The sequence below is a fragment of the Clarias gariepinus genome, chromosome 2 (genome assembly GCF_024256425.1).
Source record: "Clarias gariepinus isolate MV-2021 ecotype Netherlands chromosome 2, CGAR_prim_01v2, whole genome shotgun sequence".
In the NCBI taxonomy this organism is placed as follows: Eukaryota; Metazoa; Chordata; class Actinopteri; order Siluriformes; family Clariidae; genus Clarias; species Clarias gariepinus.
In genome coordinates this window covers 27,285,747-27,313,724 of record NC_071101.1, presented here as the reverse complement: position 1 = coordinate 27,313,724, position 27,978 = coordinate 27,285,747, and the positions used below count along the sequence as shown (strand labels likewise).

The following is a 27,978-nucleotide window of genomic DNA, read 5'->3' as shown; positions in this document are numbered from 1 at the left end:
GTGACAGTGACGAGGTCACGACTCAGCCAATGGGACGGCACTTAGTTTGCCAGAAATGTTCTGCACTCGGTTCTTTATTTTCTATATATGGCCAACATTAAATAATACTTGTATGTCTCCTCATTGCTTTCTTATAACTGCTGCTCACTTTCTGATTCGCATGATGAAACCTGTTTTAGACTTGCTCCATTTGAACATTTATACCAAAAAAAACAAAACAAAAAACAACCATCAAGTGGTCCGTCTCCACCAGACAGAGGCACAGCTTTTCTTCCACATGACAGCACCACAGGTTTAGACTGGGTTTTTTTTTGGGAGGTGAAGGAAAACATGTCAGATAGAATTAGAGCACAGTTGTGTTTCATGCCCCTCCTCATGGAGGAAATCTGTCGCTGTTGCTTCACATGAAACTCTGCAGGAGACTCCAAATGGGTCTGTTCTTTATCTTCCAATAGCACCGGCGTTGTGCACCTCTGCAAAGCCAAGACCAATGTTTAGGAGCAATCTGAGAGAAACTTACTCCTGGTGTGCACACACACACACACACACACACACACACACACACACACACACATACACGCACACATACACGCATGGAGCACAAAGACTCAGCCTTGTTTAAACAGACGAATCCACAGCTGTAGCCCAAGCTGGTGAAGTCTACAACAGCAAGCTGGTTACGCACATACACACACATATACACACACACACACACACACACACACACACACACACACACACACACACACATACTGTACACACAATGAGAAGAAAGCCAAGGCAGTAGCCAGAATTTCTGTGAGGAATTTTATTTTCCTCATCTCGAGCTAAATGCCCATGCGTGTGTGTGTGTGTGTGTGTGTGTGTGTGTGTTTACGCGTGTATGTATGTGTGTGTGTGTACCTGAATGCCTTTTGAAGTACGCAGATGTCGCACATTCCTTTGGTTAGCGAGTCAATAAACATGACATCAAAAGGATGCATCTTTCTGAGTCTTACCTGCTTTTGGAATGATAAGTTAATACACATCTGAAGGCAAAAATATAAAAGGACATAAAATGTCACTCAATCTTTGCTAGCCCTTGCAGCCGCACTGTTCACCAGGCAGACTCGGACCAGACAGTATTTACTCATCAGGTAATTGCATTCCTAGGGTGATATGCTGAAAGCTCGACAACTTTTTTCAACTGAAGTTTTAAATGTAGGGGGGGCAAAAAATAAAAGGCAGCGGAGTTGGCAACATTTCGCATAATTCACTTAAACAAAAACTTGAATTAGGGCCTAAATGCTCTCTGACCTTGGCGGGGAGAAAAAATCAAGAAGAAGCAGACAGAAAGACAAAATGGCAAATGCAGCTAAATCCAGATCGGGGTTGGGGGTGTGAAACACCCGACACCCTTGTCATCCTGCCAAGCCGTCTTTATTATTACACCTGTATGTGTAGCCAACACCACCGTCATACTCCGTACGGCCAAATATTTACACGTCATGCAGACAAGGCCACTTCATCAATCTCTTTACTGCATGTGCAACCACCCTGGAAATCTTGTTTTTGGATTAAGCAAAGAGGGTGCAGGTAATAAGAGACCATCATCCTGTTCCACAAGGCCATTTGTCAGCCTGTAGTGTGCACGCACAGAGAGGTTAGAGGAAGTTAATAAATTACCTTTCTCGCTCTAAGCCTTTTCTCCTTACCCCACCTACTGTATCTCCTCTATGTTAAGGGCACAGGAAGTGGCTTCTTGTATCCACTCTGAGATAGTGTTGTGCTACATATCTAAAAACTTTCTTTTTTTTTTTTTAAATAATTTAATTACTGCTCATGAGGTCAAGCTACAGAAAGTACACAATCACTAGACCATTTGGGGGCTGTTTAGGGTATACAAGTGGACCTGGGCTGTTCCTGCGCTGTTCCTGCCTGCTTGTTTTCATCTCTGCTTCAATGCAACAGCACAAACACTCTCCAGACTGGTGCACGTACACTATTACAGTAGTGCTACACTGCAGCAAGGTCAGGAATATCATGCCTGAGATTATCCACAGCTAATGGGGTTGCAATGCGAGTCAACCAGGAATGTGGAATGAATGACATGACGCTGTGCCAAAGCGCTTCAGCACGTCCTCAAAGCTGAACATAATCAAGAAAAGTTGAAAAGCTGGACTGTTAAGTCTTAACACTTAGGAGCAGAACAGCTGAAACTCCAGAGCAGCTAACATGACTCGGTCGCTGCCCCCACGGGCTCCACAGACAAGTCTGGTTATTCACCCGCTCGTTTATGTTCGCGCCGGAAGTCTCCCTACTGAATAAACAGCATCCGAACGCTTTCAACTTCAGAAACGCGACGTGTGAGCGAGAAGGTGAACCGACACTGTCAGGCAGAACGAGACGGATGCAATCTCACCGCTGCTACGCTCAACCCCTCACCACTTGACCTTGGTGACCCGTTTGGGACGATAAGCTTTATGAGATATCACATTAACATGCGAAACCACCCAGCGCTGCCATTTATCACACGCTGCCCTGTTTAGCAAAGAGCAGGGGAGAGCGCAGGAAAAAGACAGGGAGACGGGGAGAGGCAGGAGCAAGCGAGCGCTCGCTGGAGAGTCGCGTAAAAGTCGACATGTTTTTGATGTCTTGTTTATCTGCGCGTGTTCATGATGGGTCGTTTATTATCATTAATAGTGTGTATTTGATTTAATGGCTTTCTGATGCTGAGACACAACGTACATTAAAGTAAATTAGCAGCAATACTGATTTCAAACCAAAGCAATTGAAAGTAACAAGGTAATAACGTAAATGTAAGACAGATACATAAATTAAAAAATCCCATTTAAGCTTTAAGCTCTTAAAGCAATAAAGCTGTCTGGAGTCTTTCCCGAGAAATCCTTTCAAGTCTTCCAGTGTTTTTTTTTTTTTTTTTTTTAATCAGTCAAAATATCCAAAATGAGCAGCTTTAATTTTGCAATAAATGCTAAGGATTAAGCGTGTTTTTTTATATTATTCATTTTTTTTATATTTAGAATTAGTTCTAAGTACTTTGGCACTGTAAATGTTTTTCTTTAAGTCCGATTCTTTAAGTACTTGGATTGATCTGGTAAAGTCACCTCCACATCACTGAATGCACACACTGAACTATCAGGCTGTATGTACTGTACATAATCTAAGTTAATGATCACCTCCATCAGTCCTGGGAGGTTTGTGCTGGGTGACGATTTGTAGTTGAGATACGTACATATGTAGACCCCCTTTTGTACCCAAACCCCCACCCCCTCCTCACACACACACCACTCCTCTTAATAGGCCTTCAGACCCTTTTTCCTTGAATTTCTACTCCGGCCTTTCGTAACCAGTGTAGACTGAGTATCTACTGTATGTAGCAGAGCTGCTAATAAGATTAATGACCCTGACAGGTCATCTTCTGTTCGGTTTTGTTTTCTCATGAGACATAACCCCCCCCCATCCCCCATCCCCACTCCGAGTCATCTTCCAGAAAAATGTAAAGATGTCCGCCATCTCTGTAAATAAATGTAGATACCAAACAGCTATGCATGCTGATATTCTAGCAATTATTTCAGGTACTTTTATAATCAAAGTCTCATGTGGCATGTGCTAAAAACAAAAAAAATAACATAAAACAAAATAAAAACTTCAACAAAAAAAAAACGGTTATTAGCTCATTAAAAATGTGGGCAATTGTGACATTTTTAAGTACTGTAAGTGGTTGTTTCCTTTGCCTGTCATCCTCATTGTGTTTTGTTTCTTGTAAACTTGTCTTTACATTTGTAAAGGTAGGGTTGAGGCAAATAGTCAGGAGAAAAAGGGGAGCAGATAAGGACCACGCCTGAACTTTTAACTTGGTGCCATGCAACAACAAAATAAGTGTAAAGAATTCTTATTACCATGGCGATATTTCATGTGTATTGTAAGTTTATGAGAAAGAGTCTGTAATGTGCATTAATATCACTGGAGGCAGATCTCATCCCAAGTACAAGTGCCAGAGTCAAAATCATGAACAGGGGGCTCGAATAATGTTTCCTTTATTTTATAAGGAGCACTTAAGTATTTTGAAGAAGGGTACTTCAAAAACTCCTAGTAGACTTTTAAAGTTTACTTCCCAACGCACTGCACCGCGTGGTCATGTGATCGTCGGCTTCAGACGAACCCAAAAGCGGCATGATTTGCCTCAGCCCTGTGTGTTGAAATGTACATTCTTATTCAAATGAAATATTCTATGAAGGCCAAGATGTATCCTAAGAACGGAGAAGGTTTTTTAGGAATGTTTATTTTTCATTCATGATGATCATGATAGTCGGAGGTGTCTGATTTTTAATCTGTGCTAAAGATATTTTAAATTTAATAAATAATCATTGTAACAAGATCTTCTCTGGTTGTTTGTTTTCAAACCGTCTCTCTTTATTTATTTTTTTTACTTCAAACTGCAATCCTGTACTTTGAGACTGAGGTCACGCTGTGCATTAAGACACTTCTAGATCTTCTCGTCACACGGCACTGATGCATTTTCAACAGCATCACCAGGCTGAGTAAATGATGCTCACAGTCGTGCCAACAGCTTGGCAGTGCATCACCTCCGGCCAGGCATACCTCCCCCTAGAGTCACCTCCTTTATCTGCTGTGTCATCACTTCCCCCCGGATCCACAGCACTGTGTAAACCTGACACAATAGACGTCCGGCACCCAGTAAGCTTCCTGACATCACCAGAGTCAATCCTAGGGGCCTTCAAATAGGGTCCAACAACAAAAAGGGTTTGAGTCACTATTCCGAAAACACATTTCTCCTAGTCATAGATTTCATGGGACTTTTTCAAAAGAGAGAGAAAAAAAACACAGCTGGCTGTGTGTGTGAGCCAAAAACAAGTCTACACACTGTGACACCTCTAACACCGTTACAGATTTCCAGGCTTTAGCTAACATCTGAGAAGCCGTCGTCAGTGTAATAGTGTCCGGAGGAATGAGATGCAGGCTTTTGACTCCTGAGGGCATCAAAGTGTGCAACAGGACATTCAATGATTTCAGTTCAAATTTTCACTTACTCCTACCATACCGCACAAAAGAGCCAAGACTGCAGAGCTTTTTTACACAGTTCCTCTTTTCTCTTTACTGTTTATCTTTGCAGTCAGTGTGGCTGCTCTCGGTGAACCGACAGCCCATCTGAGCGTGCTCCAGTCAGCTGTGAGGAGGATTCTGGGTAGAGGGTAAACACCCCTGCCACTTTTTCTCTCTGCCTAATCAACCCTCAGTGAAAGGATTTACACACACACATACACACACACATACACACACACACCAGACAGAACAGACAAGAACTGGTCCTTTTCAGGGCTGGAGAGTTACAGCAGCTAAAGCAGTCGCTTTTTACATGAGATGATCTCAACTGTAGTGAAATAGTCAGCGGGCAAACATGCTGCTGTGTCTACTGTTACTGTTATAACTAGAGCTGAACAGGAGAACTAATGCCAAGCACACCACAACCCGAAAAGCTCTAAGAATTAAAGTGAATAATTCCTCATCTTTTATTTCATCCCAAGTCAAATTTCACTAACTGGACAACAAACAAACGGGGGGAAAAAAACAACAGTTGTCACACACACACACTAATATATTGTCCAAGCTCCTTTAGCTTTAATTATGGCGTGCAACGTGTTGGCCAATTTATGTGTGAAAATGATTCCTTATGCTCCCAGAACCGATTTTTCACAATTTGAACCCTGGAATATGCCTGTTCCATCAGGAAAGGAAAACTTAATTGATGTGATAACCTGGTCTTTCAAAACAGTAAGATCATCAGCTGACTTCATTTTATTGCCACGTCACATTGCTGAGACTAGACCTAGCTAACTAAGGCAACCCCAGATCATAAGACTTGCACAGTGGCCACTATACATGATGGGTGCATGGGTTCATGTGCTTCCCCTTCTTACACTGACGTACCGATCTCTCTGGTACAGGGTCTGTCTGTACCCATCAGACCACATGACCTTTTTCCATTGCTCCAAAGTCCAATGTCTATGCACCCTGTGAGTTCTCGTCACATTAGCCATTCAATTTCATTTCAATTTTAGTTATTGTCTCAAAACAGCTTCAAAAAATGAAAAGAAAATTTATGGAAGTGTGTAAGAGTGAGGAAAAATATGTTTAGATAGTAATGAAATTGTGGGATAGTCCCTGAAGAGGGCAAGCCGAGGCCGACAGTGAAAAGGAAAAACTCCTGATGATGGCAATAGGAAGAAAGGAACCTTGAGAGGAACCAGACTCAATGGGGAACCCATCCTGATTTGGGAGATAACGGATAACAGAAATTATATAACGCATTGTGCATGTGGAAATGCTCTCACTATTTAACATGCCTGTCATTGCCACAGATTTTTTAGCAAGCATTGAAGTGATCCTAAATTACAATCAATCATAATTTTTTGCTGACCACATTTCTGCACTGAATTTAATAATGCAATGGAGATTTCTTAACAAAATTCAAATCATTTCGTTGCTTGATGCAGGCCAGGGAAATGACGCTTCGAAAAGCAGCAACTGTTTTGACCAGGCAGTGTATATACTGGATACTACATTGGCAAAAGTATTATTAAAAAGTTGGACGCCATCATGACCCATGTGAGACTGTCTCAAACTTTTGCCACAAAGGAGGCAAATGATTGTCTATAATGTATTTGCATGCTGTAGGATTATAATTTCTTTTTACAGGAACTAAGAGGCCCTAACCTGTTGTAGCATGAAAACGCAAAATGCGAGATCTATAAAGACCTGGTTTGCCAATCATGTGTCCTGCATAGAGCACTAAACCACCACTGGAAGGAACAGAAATGTAGACTGCCCATCAAGCCTCGGCACACGGCATTGTGGCTGAAAGAACACAAATCCTCACAGTCATAGTCATTTTTATTTGATTTGATTTGATTTTTTTATTATTTCAAGGTAAAACATACCAAGGCCACATACTGTATGGATGCTATTTTTCCCCTGTAAACAACAGATTACTGAAGAGGGCATGATCAGTGCATGCAAACCTTTGTGATTTCACTCTTGCATTCTTTAGTCAGAGCTTTAAGGTAGCAGGACCTCGACCCATAACGTGCATTAAATCCTATTAAAATCGCCTTCATTATGGAGTAGGCCTGTGTGTAATGGAAAAGGAAAAGTTTCTCCTTCTCCCCTGAGTCTAACATTACTGATACTGTAGTGTGAACACATGGCCCATTCCCATGAACCCTTTCTTACTTCCTCAAAGCTGTGTAATAACGTTCACATTGGAAAGGTGAACTACACAAGAAACATTGCGCAGAACAGTACCTGCCTAAAGCTCAGGCTAGCCTGGTGAAGAATGATGATAAAACAGAAAGACAAACTACTACTATGAATCCATCCATCTTTATATATATAAACCACTGTAGTCCAACTAAAACAATTTGGGAACGCCAGTCATCCTAATCTGCATGTCTTTGGCCTGTAGGAGGAAACCGGAATATTCAGAGGAAGCCCACCAAGCACCGGGAGAACTTATAAACTACATGCACACAGACCCCCAGACGGGACTCGAACCCAGACACTGGAGGTGCAAGGGAACAGTGCTAAACACTAAGCCACCGTGCCGCAACTATTAATAATACTAACTAGTTAATATATCGATTTCTGTATCTGTATCTTGTATTTGTAATGTTCCTGGTATGACTCAGCATACTGTAAGCTAATTTATTTATGAATGTGCAAGGCTAAATAAGGATATTGAAATTAAATTAGAAAACAAAAAAACTGAGAGTTTAATAAAAAAAATATTAGATTAATTTTTATGAAGTTTTATTTATATATTTATTTATTTTTATAGATAGTGGGTGGGAAGGGAAGAGGTGTGATCCTGGACGCCAGTCCTAAAATGAACAGAGAGACAAAAAAAGTGTACCCTGAATAGAAAAGAGGACACAACCTGACCGCCAGTGTGGATGTGGGAATAAACAATGTTCAAGTGACAATCATTTATCAGTCAAAAGCCCCATCCTCATACACACACACACACACTCCGTGTGATAAGATCAAGTGTGTGTCTGTTGCCAAGTGGCTCCTGTCACACTTCAGGTTGGAATGAAAATAGAGGAGGTGTGGAGATGATTGTGTGGAGAATCAATGGGGAGGGGTTAATGTATGTGTGCGTGTGTGTGTGTGTGTGTGTGTGTGTGTGGATATGTGTGAAAGAGAGGGGGGTGTGCTAGGACATGAAGCACCCATGGGGAAAACGACCCAACTAAGAAGGACTTGTGCAGTCACTGTGAAACTCTCTCATTTTTATCTTCCGAAAGGACTTCCGAGGTGATCCGAAGAACGTAATTATTTTCACCTAATAAAAGCAACATATGCTAAGACAATAAAAGCCCTTATTGGACATCTATTCATTAAAAGGTGGTTGTAAAAAGAGGAGAATTCGTGCATGGGGACGAGATTTAAAAAGGCTTTTCGGAATGTGAAAATCGGCTTAGAGCTCTTTTTAACGCGGCTCTAGCACCCCATGTTCTAATATAAAAGAGCTTGAATAAAACATGAGAGGGGTGTGGGTTTATTGGGCGTGCGCTCTTCCGTGCTCAAAGATCTTTGAAGGAGGAAAAAATTTGCAGCTATTTAACCTTATTCATTTCTGCTCACAGTAATGAGAGTGGCCTGCTAAAATAAAGGGGTCTCGGAGAAAAAGGGAGCCTGCTCCGGCGCTCGCTGCGAGGGTCTGGCCTCGATAAAAAGCAAAGCCTTAGAATATTGTAACCCTATGAGAAAGAGTGACGCAAGGGCCTGACGCAAGGGTATGGGGGAGAGGATTCAACATGGTTTGACCTTGAAGGAAAAGCCAGGTGAGATGAGCACGCACACACACACACACACACACACACACCTGTTCAGATATTTCCAAGCAATGGAGTGGCTTTGGTTTTGACCAGATAATCAGAGGCTCTGATGGCTTTATAATGGGGTTATGGTGAGTTAATACTGTAGCTCAGAGTGCTATTCTAGCTAAACTCAACCTATCCCAAGCCTGTGCTGCTGGGTTAATCAGCCTATCCCTGTACACACTGCTGGAATAATAAGGCCAAAGACAGGTGTGAGCTCCTCTACAGTACCTGCCACTCTAATTGGTCTCAAAAGGCTCCTATACTGGGAGACCACAATCGCTGTCTTGAAAAATTCCTTCAGTCACACACACTCCAAAATCTCTCATTAGTGGGGCTCACGGGGTGTCTCCTATAATAAAGCCATTATCACTCTAATGACGCCAAACCGAGAGCAAAAAGTCTGTCAAAGGGTGCAGACACAGACACACACGCGCGCGCACACACGCACCGCACAAATCACTTGACTGCTCTAGGAAATAAAGTTTCTTGAAACTGAACATCAGACTACAAAAAGTTAAAGTGACATCTTGTTAAAAGCGTGATCACTTTTTTGTGATATGATGGTGGAAACGTCCCCAAGAAATGCAGCACTGAATCCAGTAAAAGAAAGCTTCTTTGCAATGAACTCTCTCACATTAGGCATTATTAAGCAGTGTTAAAAACTTAAGTTAAAAAGTTCCAATCCATTAATCTGATTGGAAGAGCAGCGTTCCAAAAGTTCTTGTATTTAGTAAAACCACGCTGAGACGTTTCACTGCTTGCGTTCTCCCACTGGAACAGTTACTACAGCCTGCTTGCAACATAATCAGCATTTGTATTTTATAAATACAACGTCAGAATTAAAATCATCAGATGAAAAAGAAAAGGAAAAGTATACGGAAATTTATTTTATATATAAACCTCAGTCGGAACAGTCTGACATAACCCGGCCCAATTTGAATAAGAGAGGGCGTAAACTTTCGATAATCAGTTCACTCGATAAATATTAGTGATGTAAACACTAGATCCCATTGTTTCTCTCTTGTCCAAACTAAAATATTCTGCCTGCGAAGGTTTGCCCCACTCGTGAGTAGCATCAAGAGACTTGACAGGGTCCTGGGAGGGAAATTTCGGTTTGATTCCCAATCAGGAAACTCCTGGAGAACAGCTCTTTCACAGCTGCCGTTATATCAAAGTTTCCCTCACTGGCTCCTGGTCTCCGGCAAAGAAGGGAGTGCGGATTGGCTCGCCGTTTCACACACAGTAAAGCATCTAACCAATCATAGATGAGGCTGAATTCCTGCAATCCGTTATCACACAAATGAGGGTTCCCTGTTGAGTCTGGTTCCTCTCAAAGTTTTTTCCTATTGGCATCTCAGGGAGTTTTTTCTACCATCGCTCTCATCTTTGCTTGCCCATCAGAGACAATCTGATCATTTTGACTTATACATATTTTCCCACACATTTTCTACTCAATTCCTTTTTTTAATTTTTATTCTGTAAACCTGCCTCGAGACAATGACTACATGACTACATGACTAAAAGCGCTATATGAATACAATTAAATTAAATGTGACTTATTTTAATTCTTAAAACAAATTATAATACAGAAAGTGGGATTTGCTAAAAAAAAAAAAAAAAAAAAAAAAAAAGGCTAACCTAACCTTAAACTTGGTGAAAAACAATTTCTCCTTCTGTACTATTCCTGGCAGATTAAACACTTGACAGCGGGCAGAACCACTTCACGCATACCAAGGAGTGTTAAATTCTGATTAAACACCTTGAGCATATTACATCCGTTAGGATGAAATCTCTAATCAGAATGAATTTAATCAAATTTATTAAATATCGTAAATGTAAATGTAGCTAGTGGGTGTGGCTTAGTCGGCATTCATTTCCGTTAGACCTAAGCCCGTCCCGGGGGACTCGGTGGACGAGGCAGGGTGCCAGTCCGTCACAGGGCACACAAGCACTACGTGCATTATAATAATAATCTAAGAGCAACAGAAAAAAAAATCTGCTGATTTGATTATTTAGCGCATCAGTATGAATGCAGTACATTTTAAAATGATAAAACTAAGCAGTAAAACTTCACAGGTTTGTGATTACTGCTCATTTCCTTTTGGCTTTGTGCTCCCTTGCTTGCTCTTGCCTCTGCAACCCCCCCTCTCCATAATGTTGGAGGTCGTCGGCAGGACTCGATCTTAAATATAAAAAGTATCACTGCGCCATTAAGCGCAAATAGTAATGATATTAATTTGCCAAGACTGTGTCATTTTCACAGGAGAGCAACTAGCAGAAAACATTATGAAAATGTCTGAGAGGACTGGTAATTGAGTTGATTAGTGTGACCTTGCTAGGGAAGGTAATAATGGAACGAGTGAACGAAGCGTGGGGGGCTGAGTTATGACCCCTTGCACATTTGCTCCCTCTCTCTCTGGGCTCTGCTATTTGTTGCAGGCTGAACGGTAGCAGTGCGCACCCTGCTCTGACGGAGTGATCCTGCGTGACTAGCCGAGCTTGTCATGCTGCTTAGCGCTTTTATCCCTGAGAGTAATGAGGGGGCTAGCAGCGAGTCCGAGCAGTCCGTAAGGAGCGGAGACCAGCCTGTCGTGGGATTAACCAATTCTAGGGGAAATAGCTTTGCATTTAGAGTAGACAGCATACACTGGCTAGAGTGGGAGTAACGGAACCAAGGGCAAAAAGCCCAGAGGCTAAATATCATATAGAATTTACTCTCAACCTTTTGTTTATTATTCATATTAAAACACGGCCACATGCCACACAGAGAGACAAAGAGGGAATTAAACGTATATGACTTATACTGATATGTCCCGCCACACACAAATACATTTATACACACACACACACACAGCATAGCACTATGTTGGTTGCTATTTTGTGAGCTTCCTGGTATAACAGGCCAGTGTGAGGTTTGGCAAATAATGGTCCTCTCCTCTCATCCAGGTTTTATTAGATAATGAAATAAATGTGGTGACGCCCAGCCTTCCTAACCTCTATCCCATAAATAACAACCTGCTGAGAGCTCAAACATTACCACTGAGACCTGAGCTGTGGATATCAGTACATGGTGTGTATGCATGCAGTTTAAAGTATTTTTTTTGTTTTCGTGTGCATTTATATCTGGGGTCAGAATGGGGTTCTTTTTACTCAAGCACGCTCAAGCACAGAGGTGAAGCGATGGAATAAACGGATGAACTAACCGAACAGACGTGCACCGAGATCAGTCACCGTGCTGAATCGTTGAAGATTGGTGAGCACCTAATCAGAAGACTGAAGGGAGGGAGTGGGGAACATAAACTACAATGGCACACATGGATCAGCGCCTGAGTTCAATGAGCCATGAGCTCGTTCACCCCTCAGACATGAAGACCGAGAGAAGATCTGATCCGCACACTCGCCTGGCTTCAATTACACACTGCAGTTTACTGGTCATTTGAGCAGCGCAGGAATGAAGGCCGTGCATGAAGCCAATCGGAGCTTGCAACAATGTCTAAGTGTTCAGTTACAACTGAAATTATACAGGACAAAAGCAGGAAGGAAATCAGCAAGCTTTCATCTATAGAAAAATATACTTTTACATTTACATAGTCAAAGTACATAGATGTGCACATAGATACAGTTCAAACGTCTATCTCCCATACGGACAGGGGCCAGACACTGCTTTGTCCTTATCTGGCCTGCTGACCCCTGAGCCGACAAGTCTGGCCTCCTCACACGCTTACACACACGCCCTCACACACTCCTGCCGTGCGGCATGCATTACTGCTGACACTCCACATTTAATTATGCTGCTGTCAGCCACTGCCCCTCTCCTCAAATTCATTTTAATAAACTTTCTCTCTCTCTCTCTCTCTCTTTCACTCTCTTACTCAAGGTTACTGCTAAGGGAGTCACCTTCAGTGCCAACCCCTAGGGTGCTCTCTCTCTCTCTCTCTCTCTCTTTCTCTCGCCTCCTCTATCTCCTTGTCCCTCACAAACAAACACAAATTAATGCATATAAACACGTCACTTTTTTTAAAGGAGATGTCAAACCTATTATCAGTAAAAAAAAACTAATAAGTGAAAAAAAACAAAAAACAAACAAGCAGGTATAACAGAAGTGTGAGAAGGTTCTCTCCATCTCTCCGAGCGTCTCAGCCCCTCCCAGTCCGGCTGTGGGGAAACGGAAGAAGAGACAGAGGAAGTGCGCACGTGGCATTAAAGTGAAAGCGATTGTGAATTGGGTGGATGAACTTAATTAGTTACAGCCGTGAGCACCCGCAGCCTGAAGTCACAGCTCATTAAGATCAGGTGTGTGGATTAATTAATTAAGAGAGTCATTCGTTATAGGCCGCCCTCGCCACCCTGAACTAGCAGAACTATATAAACCGCTGTGAGTTGATGAGACAGGTTTAGGCTCATAAACACCAGGTTATATAGTGTAAATCAAAGTCTATTAAAGGCACAAAAGATCAATAGTTATAAAGGTCAATATTTCACGCGGCGAACCTTAAAAATGCATCAGCAGTCTCGGGTACAGAACGTGCAGCTTTATTGAGAAATTAGAGAATCTGATGCTCATCCAAGGTTCTTCTGGAGACTCTGATTCTTGCACTTGTTTCTTTTTTTGTTAAAAAACATCTGTACATTTAAAAAAAAAATCTTTTTGCACACACAATAATGCAGAACTTTTAAATATAATTTTATAATACAAGACTTCATAAATTTTTTTGTTTAAAAAAATTAGGGTGCCTTATATTTTTTTTACAGTAGTAGTAATGTTGGTTTAAATATTAAGATAATGAATACAGTATTTCAGTTCAGCAAGAGTGTGTTCGAGCAGTAGTGTAGTGCAGCAAATCAAAGCAAACCGTCAAAAGCAACAGGATCCGAACGCCGTAAGAGACGCCGCCGAGATCTCCTGGTTGGCGCAGGTGTTTCTGATAAAAATCTCTTTCTCCTCTACACTGACGCTCACACTTGCGTGTTATGAGGTATTTCAATGCAGCCTTTACACATTAAACACAAATGTTTCAGAGGAGATCGCGTTTCAGTGTGTCTTTCAACTGTATCATGGGTGAGCCACAGGGTTGCGCAGAATTCTCTTAAACAGCTCTGAAGTTCAAGAAAACAAAAAGGTATTGAGTAATGCATTTCGTTATCATACATGAAGGAACCTGTTCAAAATTCATACTAAAAACACAAATGTGCTCCATCGCCGTTTTACTGTTCATTTTTACTATAGACACCCTATTGTGTCTATGTCTTATTGATCAGCAGATTGCTTTATGTTATAATTTATACACTATCATAGCTAGGTTTAATAGTGAAAGGAAGAGCATTTCAATATGCACAATGTCACAAGAACTCACAGGATTAAGCCTAAACTGCTGTGTCAATCAGGAAACCTATTGAAATTAATCGGAACAAAGGCTTGAATTTGTTAAGGAGCATAAAACTGGAGATTAGAGGGCATGTGGTCTGATGAATCCAGATAAACTTTTTTCCAGACGTGTCAGTGTAAAAAGGGAAGTGCACCCATCATGCATACAGTAGTGCCCACTCTACAAGCTTCTGGAGAGTGTGTTATGATCTGGGGTTGCTTCAGTTGGTCAGGTCCAGTCTTAACAATGTTATGTAGCAATAAAATGAAGTCAGCTGACGAGCTGAATGTACTGAGTAAATGAGCAGGTTATCACATCCATCCATTGAGTTTTTCAATCACTGGTATATTCCAAGACTCGAATTGTGAACGAGAGCTTAGGGAGTTATTTTTATACATGAATATACCACCGCTTTTCACACCATTTCTCAACATCATATTGGACGGTGTGATTTTCTTTTCTTTTTGGCCACGCAGTGTTGAATAGTTAGAAATGAAGAGAAAGCCTCAAACAACTCAAATGGCCTATTTTATTGCAATTTTCCAATTTTTCTTCCTGTACATAGTATATTCTAGCCAAATTCAAAGCAGATAAAATTTTATATTTAAAATGAGAAAAATAATATATGTGAAAATAATACACAGATTGTAGAGTAATAAAGTTCTTTTTAAAGTCTTAAGTGAATAATGTTTAAACATTGGCAGGAGTAGTAGGCGCCAAAACAGTGGATCTCAATGGAAATATTATTTAAAAAAAAAGTAAAAAGCAGCTTTTATATCTAATGTACAGTACCTCCTGGACTCTGTACACTTTAATGTTCCCTACACTTGCCCTTTTCACCTAATACACTGAGAGCACTGTATAATATTATTATATTACAAGTGCTAAATATTAATGCTTTGTTTAAACCTAATGTTCAAATTTCACCAGGTTTGGAATGATACGCTGGGCCTGTGAGAAAACTATGTGGTTTGCATAGAAAGGCTTTGCAAAGTGCCTCTGATAATTGCTATTAGTCTATTAGCACTGTAACCTTTCCATGTCTTTATAGCCTCCATTAGACAGAGAGGCCCTCACCTTAATACCGAGATTAAGCACGGGAGAGAAAATGTATTCCTTCATTAAAAACACTTTGCATTATTAATACTGAGGAATGTATTCAGAGAGCAACCTTTCCGATTGTACACGATTTTTGTTCTTATTAACACACCGAGATTAAAGCAGGGACAGGAGCTACAGAGGGAACCGGCACAGGTACAGTACAGTATGTGTTTCTATCCGTGCTTGTAAAATAAAATAAAATCTGGAACCTTCAAACAAAAGATGAATCTCAAGACTACAGTATATACCAGTTTCCTGGTCTTTGGTTCATTGTAAATAAAGGATCCCAGACGTAATGAAGTTGACTTCCTCTTTTGCCATCTCAAGTGTTTCAGTGCTGTTGTAGGTCATGCAAACTGAAGTGGACTTCCAGACTTTAGCCAGCCTTAATATGAATAGTTTGATAGGTTTAGCCCAGGCCCTCCAGCAGGCCCTCTTCATCCAGACAGGATCCAGACAGCCGGTCCCAGAGGAACTCTCTATGCTTTCATCAGCTCATATCAAAGCGCATCATCTGCCCTTTCACGGCAGCATTAATAACAATCACTGCTGCTCTAATGATCAGGTAGTTTGTACTCTTTAAAACGACAAATGGAGTATAAGAGCACTGTCAGTCTAACAGAAACAAATCAGATACGACCCAGAAATTCAATGGGCCCTCATCTGACATGACTCGTGTGTAGAAGCATGAAGTGTGCAGAGTTTGTTCAGGAGTTTCATCAGCTGCTTTAGAGGTTATTAGTAATGGATTGGGATGGAGGGGAAAAAGTTCTGAACTCTGATCAGCATAATGAAGCATGAAAGCTCTAAGAACAGAGTGAAGAAGAAAGCCAAGGAAAGGTGTGCTGGTTAATATTCGGAAGAATAAGGAACTTTTTTTGGCTAATACGGCAGAAAAAAGCTGTCTCGGAAAACACATGGGATTATTATAATGCCCGTTGTTTAGTTTTGATGCGGGTTTGCTAATATAAACCTCCAGCATTAAAAAGGATAATCTAGACTTTCTCTTTACTCATTAGTCATCATTTGTATGCCTTAAAAACTGATAAAATGTACCTGACTGAAGCAATAAAAAAAAAAAAAGAAAAAAAAATGTGAAAAATGTCACCTTGCTGTGACATTGACCTTTGACCTTGCTCTGACATTAGCCTTAATCTATTTAAAACTCAGTTCAATTCTGGTTAATCTGTTGATTGCAATGAAAATTCTAGACAATTCCTACAATCATTCTCAGACAGACAGACAGAGAACCCCAAAAAATAGGGAGGGCGGCATAAAAAGCACATACCACATCCAAAAAGAGGTGGATGTGGTAGGGGGGACACGGACGAGGTAGGGGGGACATGGACGAGGTAGGGGGGACGGGGACGTAAAGTAAAAAGTAAATGTTGGAGGATGGGGACGTGGTAGCGGGACGTGGATGTAGAGTAAAAAGTAGAGATAGGAGGACGTGCTGGTATAGGACAACATTGCAGCAGACATTTATTCTTTTAAAATCCTACAATAACACACATAAGTCACTGAATGCCATCTGTGTGTGAACTGGAGTCTTTGAACAGAGGGGAATATAAATAGGATTTTTCAGTTCGTTCATGCCTCTTTAGAGTTGAGTTGAGACCAGGAAAAGCCCATTAGTGTGTGCCTTAACCCTGTTCTCTCTGTCCCCCCAGGCTCAGACTGACCTCTCCTTACTCCATCCCTCAGCACATTACTATTCATTGCCCAAGGAGAGGCAGGTCAAGCTCAGCCTTATTACAGTGCACAAATGTAAATCTGAGGGACTAATAAGGAGATCGAAGGGAGGTCTGGAGAAACCCTTTCACTCTCAGGACAGAGGAAAAAGTGACAAGCATATGTACTGCACATAAGGAGTGGTGTTGAACCAGTGTCTTTGGTGATGATTTCATTAGTGTATTAATGGGCCTCAACCATCACCTCATCAGAAGAGAAGAACGAAGCATGGAAATTTGTTTGCCGTCTCGCTCCCTGCCGTACTCCTCGTTCACCTTCCCCCTAAACAAACTCATTAAAACCTCTCCGGATTGATGGTAAACCTCCCACCCCCAGTCGCCCCTTCCCTCCAATTAACGCCAGTAATCACGGTCAAAGCTCCGCCTTTACCTCACAATTACACCCTCACCCCTGCCGCCCACTCGCCATCACACAGAGCGCCTGCACACACACACACAATCAGGAGAGACAGAAAGAGACATTGTGTGTAATTGGATTTGAATAGTGAATAGTGCAGAGGGACTTGGCATTGCTCTCACACACAACTTTCTGAATCCCAATGACATACAAACGGAAAGGTGGGGATCAGAACACGTCAGCTGCGGCTGCGTTAACAATACATGCAAGAATGACTGAGTGTGTGTGTGTGTGTATGGCTATTTGTCAGAAAGTGTTATATAGCGATGGTCAAAAAAACAGCAATGCTCTTATTAAGGCTGAGAGCAGAACTGATATCTCCCCAGCACACAGCAAATATTTTCTCTCTGGGCCGTTTTCCACAGTAGTGATGGGTCGTTCATGAACGATTTGTTTTTTTTGAACGAATCTTTAACATGACTCAGATGAACGAGTCGTCTCGGAGAATGATTCGTTTATTTTTTATTAAAGCATAGCAAAACCTCTGTATGTTATATACAGGAAACAGTATTGAACGATTCTCAGCAATGAGTCTTCAAGTCCCGAGTCGTTCGTTCTTTTAACACGTGACTCCCATAGATGTGTGCGGTGCAATAGATTAAAAAAAAAAAAAAACTCAGATTGGAAGATATGAGAGGTGAGCTGCTCATTCTGTTTATTATAATATGTCCTTAGTTACATTGTAATATTTTCAATATATTGAAACTATATGAACTAACTCTGGAACTATAGCCATAATTTGTAAATGTAGACGTATTGGGGAATTTTTTTAAAACGCAGTAACATTTTAATTTATTTCTGATCAAAAGAACAAAATGAACAAAATGACTCAAAAAAAGATTTGTTCATTTTGATGAACGAGATTCAAAGAACCGAGTCACTAAAATGATTCAAACTTTCCATCACTATTCCACAGCACTGACCGCTACACAAGACAGGCTCCAACAAGACCTTATGCTCAGGGGAGGAGCTTGGAGCAGTGCTTGTTGCTGATTGGTTACATATACAGTATTGCATTACACAACAGGACACACATCCCTCCCAAGCTATACCACAACAAGCTAACTATTCTTGTGTTTTACCTTTCTGCTTTTCCAGTGGGGAAAAAAAGTTTTTTTTGTTTTGTTTTTGCAATTACAAATGTTTGTTTTTTTTTAACCTGCACCAAATTAAATTTCTCCAAAACTGTCCTAGCAAAAATCATTACTTATTATATGGAGTAGGATTTTATGCTCCTAGTACACTGATAATATTCTCACAACTTTAGTTTCGTTTAGCCCAAGTGTCATCAATAATCAGAAAACATTCAATTCTAAAATTTACTTTCATTACTAAGATTTTTTCATTATTATTAATTTTAATTAAAATATTTCATTAAACCCTTACCCTTGCAAAGTTTTGTTACAAAAATTGTTGGCAAAAAAACCTGTATGAAACAGCAAATTTATTTGAGCCATCCTTTACAGTGTGACAAATTTCTCCTAAAGAACTTCAGTATAAATTATCCAAGTTTTATTTGATAAAAGAAACTTTGGATGTACAATTTCGGGTTGTACACATAACTCACGCAATAACAGAGTCAACATTAGCCCACGATACCAGCTCCTTGCACGTTCAGCAAGCGACGACATTGAATTATTCTGTCTTGTCTTGGCGTTGTCACTCTTGGCTTAAGACCTAGAGCGATCAGCAGGGAAACCAGTTGTTCAGAATCTGTTCCATAACCTGGAAATGCTCCAGACCACCTGACACATCCTGGTGCACCGCTTCTGGTTGGAGACCTGGTCGTGTGGTCTGCTTTGGATGCATGTGGTGACTGTGGATGGTTCCACTCGACCATGAAGATGATCTTGGACTCAGGTGATGCAGACATCTGTTCTCTGAAGGCTTGTGACTGCAGTCGCTCGATAGTCCAGGACTAAAATTCCTACAAACAGTTTTGTCCCTGAGCCGCCAATAAAGAAACTGGCCTCCACCTCTCTTGTTATACTGATCTTCCAGCCTCCTAAAACAGATCAATCCCTGCTATCTGATATCACCCGAATGTAAAGCTACTTTGCAACAACAATCATTGTTAAAAGTGCTACGAGACTGAAATAGTATTCGTGTCTCAATTAACACCATCGGACATCCAGTTCTCCCACTACATCTACATTAGATTTCTCACTCATGTGATGTTGACTTACTGGAAAATTGCGAGTGAACAAAGAAGCTCTTGCTGTTTTCCTTTTAGGAGCAAACTTTAAAACCTAACCATTATCCCTTTATGCCTTACATCTGATACTGTTCAAATATCACTATAAATGTGTTCAACTGTGACACCTGAGGTGGATGAGAGGAATTAATGGAAATACAGCAACCAATGGAATAACTTACAAACTTAATGTGAGAATAATATTGTTTTTTCTTTATCAATGTCAGAATCAGTTCGGACTCAGCGCTGCGTTGCCAATGTTGGGTCCTTGGGCATGGTCCTTAACCCTATTCCCGTATAAAATACCCAGGCACTGGAGATGCTGGCAGGGTATCCTCAGTGCCGAACAAAAAAAAGCTTGGGGGGAAGAATGCAGTTGCTGACATCATGCCTACAGTCCGTCAGATTGATGGAAAATTAACTAGAACTAGAAGATCTGTTGGTTTGTGCTTAGACTTGCACTCTCTCTTTCTCTCTCAGTTTCACTCCGAGACAGACACAATATACCTAATATTTATATGTTTTTATATTTATATGTGACAAAATAATAATTGCATTTAAACCTTCTTCATAGAATAAATGGATAAATGTTACGCATTAACACAATTGTAGGATCGTCCATTTGCAGATTTTCTCGAAACCACCCCCTTGCACAAACACCCGGCTATTTGCGAGTACACCATAACGCTGATTGTGGACCAAGTCGTCTGCGTGCCCGTGAAGCATTAGACATGTTAATGTTGCCTGCATTTATTATCCAGTTTACATGCCTTTGACAGGCGTGCTTGCCTGCCCATGATTACATTACCCCGCTGGGCTGTGGAAGGTCGCGCCAAACGCAGCAGAAAAGATCATATTTTTTAAAAGGCGCATGCTGCCGAGTCCACCAGGGCCCACTGTTTACAGAAGCGCTTAATGGATGCCATGTAGCTCAGGGCAGGGCTGGGAGTACACGCAGCACCAGAACACACAAATAATCACGCTCCATGGCCAAGCCAGTCATGAATCCGCCCCCCCTTGTTCATTTGTTTATAGTTTCTTGATGGATTAACTTTAGATATTTGTTGTTTGTCAGAAATTGCTAAGGCATGTTTAACGGCGGTAATAAACTGGCCCTTGCACTTAAAGCAATTGATGTAAGCGTGGTGCGCTCGGTGAGCCGATTCACTAGCGGGTTCACTCGCCTTCACCCTATTAAAGTGTTCCCCGCTGCAAGTGTACTGTAGGAAAAAAAACACGGCGCGGTAGCGCATACACAGGCTAAAATGTACAGTATTATGATGCTCTACTGCAAACTCGATTAGAGAATTTGACTAGACGAATGAGCGCACGCACGACCTCCTGACCCCTCCATCTCACACTCTTATACAGAAGGGGAGAGCAAGACTTGGGTTTGGAGCTGTGTGAATTTGAGTTCCAGCCTGCTGCTCTAGTAGTGTGTGTGAGAGTGTATGTGTGTGTGTGTGTGTGTGGATAATGAGGTGTGACAGAGCACACAGAGAGACTAATGGCCTGTGAAGTCATTAGAGCCCTTCTCTCTCTCTCTCTCTCTCTCACAAGCAAACACGTGCAATTGTTTTCGCACTGTCTTAAGGACAGGTCTCATTCGAATAAAAAAAAAAAAATTGTATAACTTGGTCTTTATCTACCACGCAAGTAAGATAAGTGTAAAAAAATTTTTTGTATATCAAGATAAAAGACGACCCAAAACACACTCACAACCAACTGCACCGAAACATTCTCGTCTCTGCCCACATGTGGCGGGGTTAAAAACCTCTGGAATATTCCTTTAAGCTCGGGGCGCGACAGAGCAGGGGTGTGTGATTGTTCTGTAAAGCGTGTTCATGTCTGATTGATTTGCCACTCCTGCATGGCTTAAATCTAAGGATATGTTTCGGGACACAGACTCCCAAATTCATTCAAACTATCAGTGACTTCAACGTCCTCTTATTCAGCGTCCTGCACATATCCATCACTGTCTCCCTGTCCCCCTCTCTCTCTCTCTCTCAGTCTTGCTCTCTCGTTCTGTCTGGGTAGTGAGTGATACACCGAGAGAGGAGGGGCTGAGTGAGGAATGACCCTGTGCCATGCCATCCATCCATCAGCCCTCCTTCTCTCCACAAGAGAGATAGAGGAAGGCAGAGAAAGGAACAGGAGAGAAAGTGAGAGAGCGAGTGAGAAAGAGATACATATAGACACAGAATGTGTCTTTCATCCAGCAGATCAGATTTTTTTATTTGTTTTTTTTTTTCCTCCAAAACTAAAGTCAACGCTGAAGCTTTAATCAACAAGTCAGGTGTCTTTATAGAAGACATAAAGTTAAAAGACGAACTGACACCAAAGCGAAATGATCAACACATCAAGCCACATGATCTTCCCCTAAAAGCACCTCTCCCAGGCCAGGTGTGAGTCCTGCTTAAAGGAAAAAAAAAATCCCTGGTGGTTAAAGAGCTGGAAATGTAAGTGTATCTGTGATGGGCCGATCAGGCGGCGCTGTGCGTTATCCTATTACTCCAGGCTGTAAAACTCTGCTATTGCAATGTCACAAAGATAAGAGATGAGAGAGGCGAAGAGGCAGAGCTCCAGTCAGCACCCTGCCAGCCCCTCTCCCTCCCTCACTCCTGCACCATAATGAATAAATGACATATTATGCACATTATCTACAATTATATATAAATATAAATGAAAAAAAAAAAACTTTGAGATAAGAGGAAAAAGTCCATACTGGCTTCCTTCATCTCTCTCTCTCTCGCTTTCCATAATCTCTTCAATTTCTCTCATTGCTCTCGACTGTCTGTGGGTTTGGGGGTTAATTTGAATTATTTCTGAGCTGCTGAATCTAAAGACACACTGGTGGAAAACATGCGCAAAATATCCGACGCTTGCTCTTACGCTTACTCCTACGCTTACGCTTCCGTGTGTATGTAGTGTTTCACTGCCTTTTATTCAAACCTCTGTTCAACTCCATTCACGTTGCCTTAATACAAAAATAGAGCAGAAGATGCTATAAATTGATTCATTATTATAAATCACACAGCTCTAAGCTCTTGCCAATATCAACAAACACACCCTCCAGCAGTTAGGTTCTCTCTCTCTCTCACACACACACACACACACACACACACACACACGGCGTGGTCACATGCCAAAATAAAGCCATACATGACGCATAGAGCAACTTGTAGCTCTTTGGCTATTTGCTATCGATTGACATTACGTGTTAACAAGCATCATACATGCATGCGCATGCACACACACTGTCCCTTTGATACACCCACGCATACACATCCTGCACATCTGCACACACAACCATGAAGCGCTGAGGTAGTACAGGCAAACGTCCAAGTGGTTGTTTGCGATAATGCTGCATTGATATGGTGATGTGATGGCTGCAGTAGTGCTGTGTGTGTGTGTGTGTGTGTGAGAGACATGTTTAGTTCTCAACCTGAAAATGCCTTAGTGTTCCTGACTCAGAGCCTCTGTGTCACTTTTAATAAACGACTGACACCAAACGCCTCCAGCTGCTCCATCCTCAGTCTGTCATCACTACAGACTGTTTGTCTATCAAGCCACATCATACACACACTCACATCGCACACACACACACACACACACACACACACACACTACTGCGGATACTCCCCAGACTGCACTAGCATGTCCCCCAACACACACACAAACCTGCATTTGTCTCTATCCATAACTGTTTTGAGTGTATAAAGGTGATTTTTTTTTTCTCAAGAGGAAAACGCACTTAGTGATGTTAGCTGATCAGATTTTACCTCGCCAAGTCTTGCACTTTTGCCACTTGCATGTCTGCTGCTGTATCACAGTTTAGGCTTGATATGAAGGAGAAAACCTTCGTCATACTAGTGAGTATACAGTAGTGTCTGTGTGCTTGTAGCTCGTCTGTAATGGGGAGCGAGCCATTACATTCGTAGATTTATCAGAATACAAATGCGCAGGTTTGTACTCTGATAAATTAGGCGTTTAAACGGTCCAAAGGCTTTATGGCTCCACCGAGCACATCATCCTGCCACAGACGCAGCACAATGCCGAGTGGATTTATGAAAAGTGGGGACTGCATTATGGCATACGCTTACCGTGGAACCACTTTATTAGAAACACCCGTACACTAATTACCAGTGAATGTAATTATCCAATCAGCCAATCATACGGCAGGAGTGCAATGCATACAATTCATTTATACAGATGCAGGACGGGAGACTCAGTGGGCACAGTTTTACTACAATGAACTTTCTCCAGTCTTTAACTGTCCGCTTTTGCTGAGTCCGTTCCCTGATGTGGTCTTCTGCTGTCATAGCGCATCCTCCTTAAGTTTTGACGTGTTCAGAGATGCTTTTTCTGCTTTACATGGTTGTACAGTAAGCAGCGTTTATTTGAAATGACCACAGCATTTGGGACAGATCAAAGCATTCTGATCATTCTGTTTTCTCTGATATACTCAAACCAGAAAGAACTGAATGATCCAATTGGAGACAACCCTGCTGCTCTGGACATGTCACTAAGGGTCATGTCGTCATTCTGATGTTTAACGCATCTGTACGATTTCATGCACTGAGCTGCTGTCACATGATTGGCTAATTAAATGTCTGCATGAAGATGCTGATGTTTCGTACAGGTGTTCCAAATGTGTTATAATGGACACATTTCTTCTTCTTCTTCTTTTGGCTGCTCCCGTAAGGGGTCACTACAGCGGACCATTTATCTCCATCTACTGTAACTCTGTCTACCACATCTTTCTCTGTCACTCTAACCTCCTGCATGTCGTCCCTCACCACAACCTCATCTTGGGTCTTTATCTTTTTCTCCTGTCTAGCAGCTCCATCTCTAACACATTCCTCCCTATGTACCCCTCATCTCTCCTCTGCACATGTCCAAACCATATCCCTTACTTTGTCTCCAAGCTGTCCTACCTACACTGTCCCTTTGATATACTCAATTCCTAATCCTGTCCATTCCTGTCACTCCCAAGGCAGATCGCAGCATCTTCAGCTCTGCCACCTCCAGCTCTGCATCTTTTTGTCAGCTGCAACATCTCCAAACCGTACGACATTGCTGGTCTCACTACATCCTGTAAACTTTCCCTTTCATTCATGCTGATACCTTTCTGTCACAGATCACTCCCCTTCACCTCTCCACCCATTCCACCCTGTCTGCTCTCTCTTCATCACTTATAATAGACACATCTAATAAATATATATATTGTTTCGTAATATTTGTAGGCACTGAAGTGGAAAACAGTAGCGGACAAAAAAAAAAACATAAATCACAAAAATTAGGGAAATACTTCACTACCAACAGCATCAACCATATTCGTCCATAATGTGTCTGGTGCCTAAGAGAACGGTCATTTTAACTCGTTAAAATGGTCCCTCCTAAAAGTTCTATAGTCGTCTGAAAAACCAGGGAGGAATCTGGCTGATGATGTCGGTCGTGACGTATTTCCATAATATTTATCGCAGGAATGCTGGTTTTTGCTGCATGTTTTTGTTTTACACTAGTGATGGATAAATCATGAAGAATTTGTTCTTTTGGAACGAGTCTTTAACATGACTCAGAAGAACGAGTCATCTCAGAGAGTAATTCATTCCACTTCTTCTGGCCAGGCTTGCGCAAAGCATCGCAAAACCTCCATAGGTCATGTACAGGAAACAGAAATGAGTAGTTACCCTTGAGTCTTCTAGTCAATGAATCATTTGTTCTTTTGTCATGTGACACCCATACAGACTATGCAGTGCAATAAATAAAAAAAAAAAACGAATGACTCGGACTAGAAGACTCATGAGAAGAAACGCTCAATTCCATGTAATGCACTGCATAGCATCTATGAAAGTCATATGACAAAAGAATGAACGATTCAGACCAGAAGATATTAGAGGTGAACTGCTCATTCTGTTTATTATAATATGTCCTTAGCTGCATTTAAATATTCTCATGACTTGAACTACAGGCAAATTTTTTGTATGTAAACTTGTGGGGGGTCTGTTTATTGAAAATGTAATAAAATTACTCAAAAAAAGATTTGTGAAATTTGAACAAGATTCAAAGAACTGAGTCACTAAATCTGATGATCTAAACTGAGAATTCAAAGAACTGAGTCACTAAATCTTATGATCTAAACTCCCCATCACTATTTTACACTGCAGGGGTGAAAGGTTATAAAAACTGCCTTACTTAGCATTTACAAAACTAAATCATTAAAACAGAATTGGTATAAAATACAAAGATTTGAACAACTGTGAAAGCCAGTTTCGATATAAATTCAGACACCTGAAAATACCTACGATACTCATGATATAGGAGCATCATGATATTAAAATTACTTAATAATAAATAATATAAACAATATGACAAAATCATGACCAAAATCCCAGAACCGAACAAACCAAAACTCGGGAGGAACTGGAGGTCTGACCTTCTGCCAGTACCCAGATTCGCACCAGCTCCATTTCTTTGGTCTGCATTAAAACAGAGTTTTCATTAGGCACTTGGGAGATACACCACTTAAAAAGCATACTATTATCATTTCTCACACGCCAAACAGCTTGCGCATTTTATGCTGACATAACTGCCTGAGTCTGTCATGCAGGAAAGTGGAAGGCCGGCTATTCTGAAGCAATGGGAGGGAAAAAGGACTTGGTTCTTCAACCTCTCTCAATATTAAAAAAGGTCAAATAAATAGCCACTTAAAGTTACTGCCAAAAAATATCCCTTAGACTCAAATTAGGCTGCAGCAATTTAGCAGCTATCTAATGTTAGCTGGAATGCTCTGGATACATGCGTGTGTGTGTGTGTGTGTGTGTATTGCAGCAGTGTGTAGGTAAATATAAACTGATGGTGACACTTCTTGCCTTTCGGGTGTGTTGGATGAGCGATTGGGCCGAAGTTGAAAAAGTTGCGCCTAACAGATGAGCTAATATTAGTTTTCAAAGCACGGCATATATCTAATCAGTCAAATGGCCCTAACCAATCACACAGGGGTTTTAAATGTGTACCTGTTTAAAACAATCTTCCCATCCTGCGTGTCACCACATAAACATCTATCACAGTGACAGGGGTGCAGACTTAGTCCCCCAGTAGCCTTCCACTGGGGCCTCAGCGCTCTGTCAGATGAACAGTTGTCTTTAATTATGCCTGCAGATAAAGGCGGACATGCTCAGGCCAGGGAAGATTAACTGGAGGCCTAGTTGATCACATTTGCCTAATTTCTGGCATAAATCTTCACCACTGCGGCTTCACAGTCAGACCATTATCCTGAAATTGACGTGCCATCTCCCCCCTTTCCCTGACGCTGGAAATATAAAAGCGCAGACACTCAGTGTAAGGCTTAAAAAAAACAAAACGCACATCATGACAGGCGAATATACGATTAGCCTTTATGATTGTCTGATGCTACGTCTGTAAAACTATTCACCTTAAACGCTGCACATGTTGTTTTAAGTCAGTATTTTTGGATAAACTTTAAAGTGTAAAGATTAAAGATTTGTCCTCAAGAATTAAGCAGATGTGCAAACAGTGTCAAAGTGTCACTTGCAAGTCGTGCATGAAATGAAATGGAAAAGCAATTAGCCGGGATCTGCATTATGAACTAATTGGATCTATGTTTAAAACAGCAGCAAGCTGCCGCGCAGTTCAACATTTCAGAATTCAATCTGATGATTCATATCATTTGGATGAAATCTGCAAGCACTGCAGACATTAAGAAGCCAGGGTGTTAACGCAGATCTGCCTGGAGAACGAGGCCTTAATGGAAAAATTAGAGCAACAAAAAGGTGCAAAAGGTGAAGGGAACATGTCTCTCCGTATGAACATCGTGTCTGGTTAGTGTAAAAACACCCGTTCGTTGTTTCAGTTAGTAACAGTTAAACTCCTCATCTTCGGTTCCGCACCTTATCGGCTTTGGCGGTCGTCCTGACATTGACCATGTTGTTTTCTGAGTGTGTTCATTCTAAAATTGCTTGATATATTACAACACACACAATCTCGGTGTTCAACATAAACTCCACTTTGGCTTGACAGCTCTCACTTATACATTGTGATGAAGTTGTTGTGCCCCTCTAACCTTCAGCGGTTCCTGTTTCCTGTGCCCCATATTTCACACGGCGGCCTTTCCTCCCCCACGCATCACCGAGCGCTGAGGAGGCCGACACCGCGGTGTCCCTGTTAGCTCCGCAGCCAGGCGCGCGGCACAGACAGAGACGCCTCGGAGAAAGAGGCACACTGTAAGTGAGGCGAGGATATG

The 27,978-nt window shown here is 41.5% G+C and overlaps 1 protein-coding gene across 1 annotated transcript in view; it reads right to left on the bottom strand.

Moving 5' to 3' along the window:
- The window catches only part of wwox (WW domain containing oxidoreductase), a 168,703-nt gene that overhangs the window by 2,041 nt on the left and 138,684 nt on the right, over window positions 1-27,978 (bottom strand). The gene's annotated exons all lie outside the window — the stretch shown is intronic.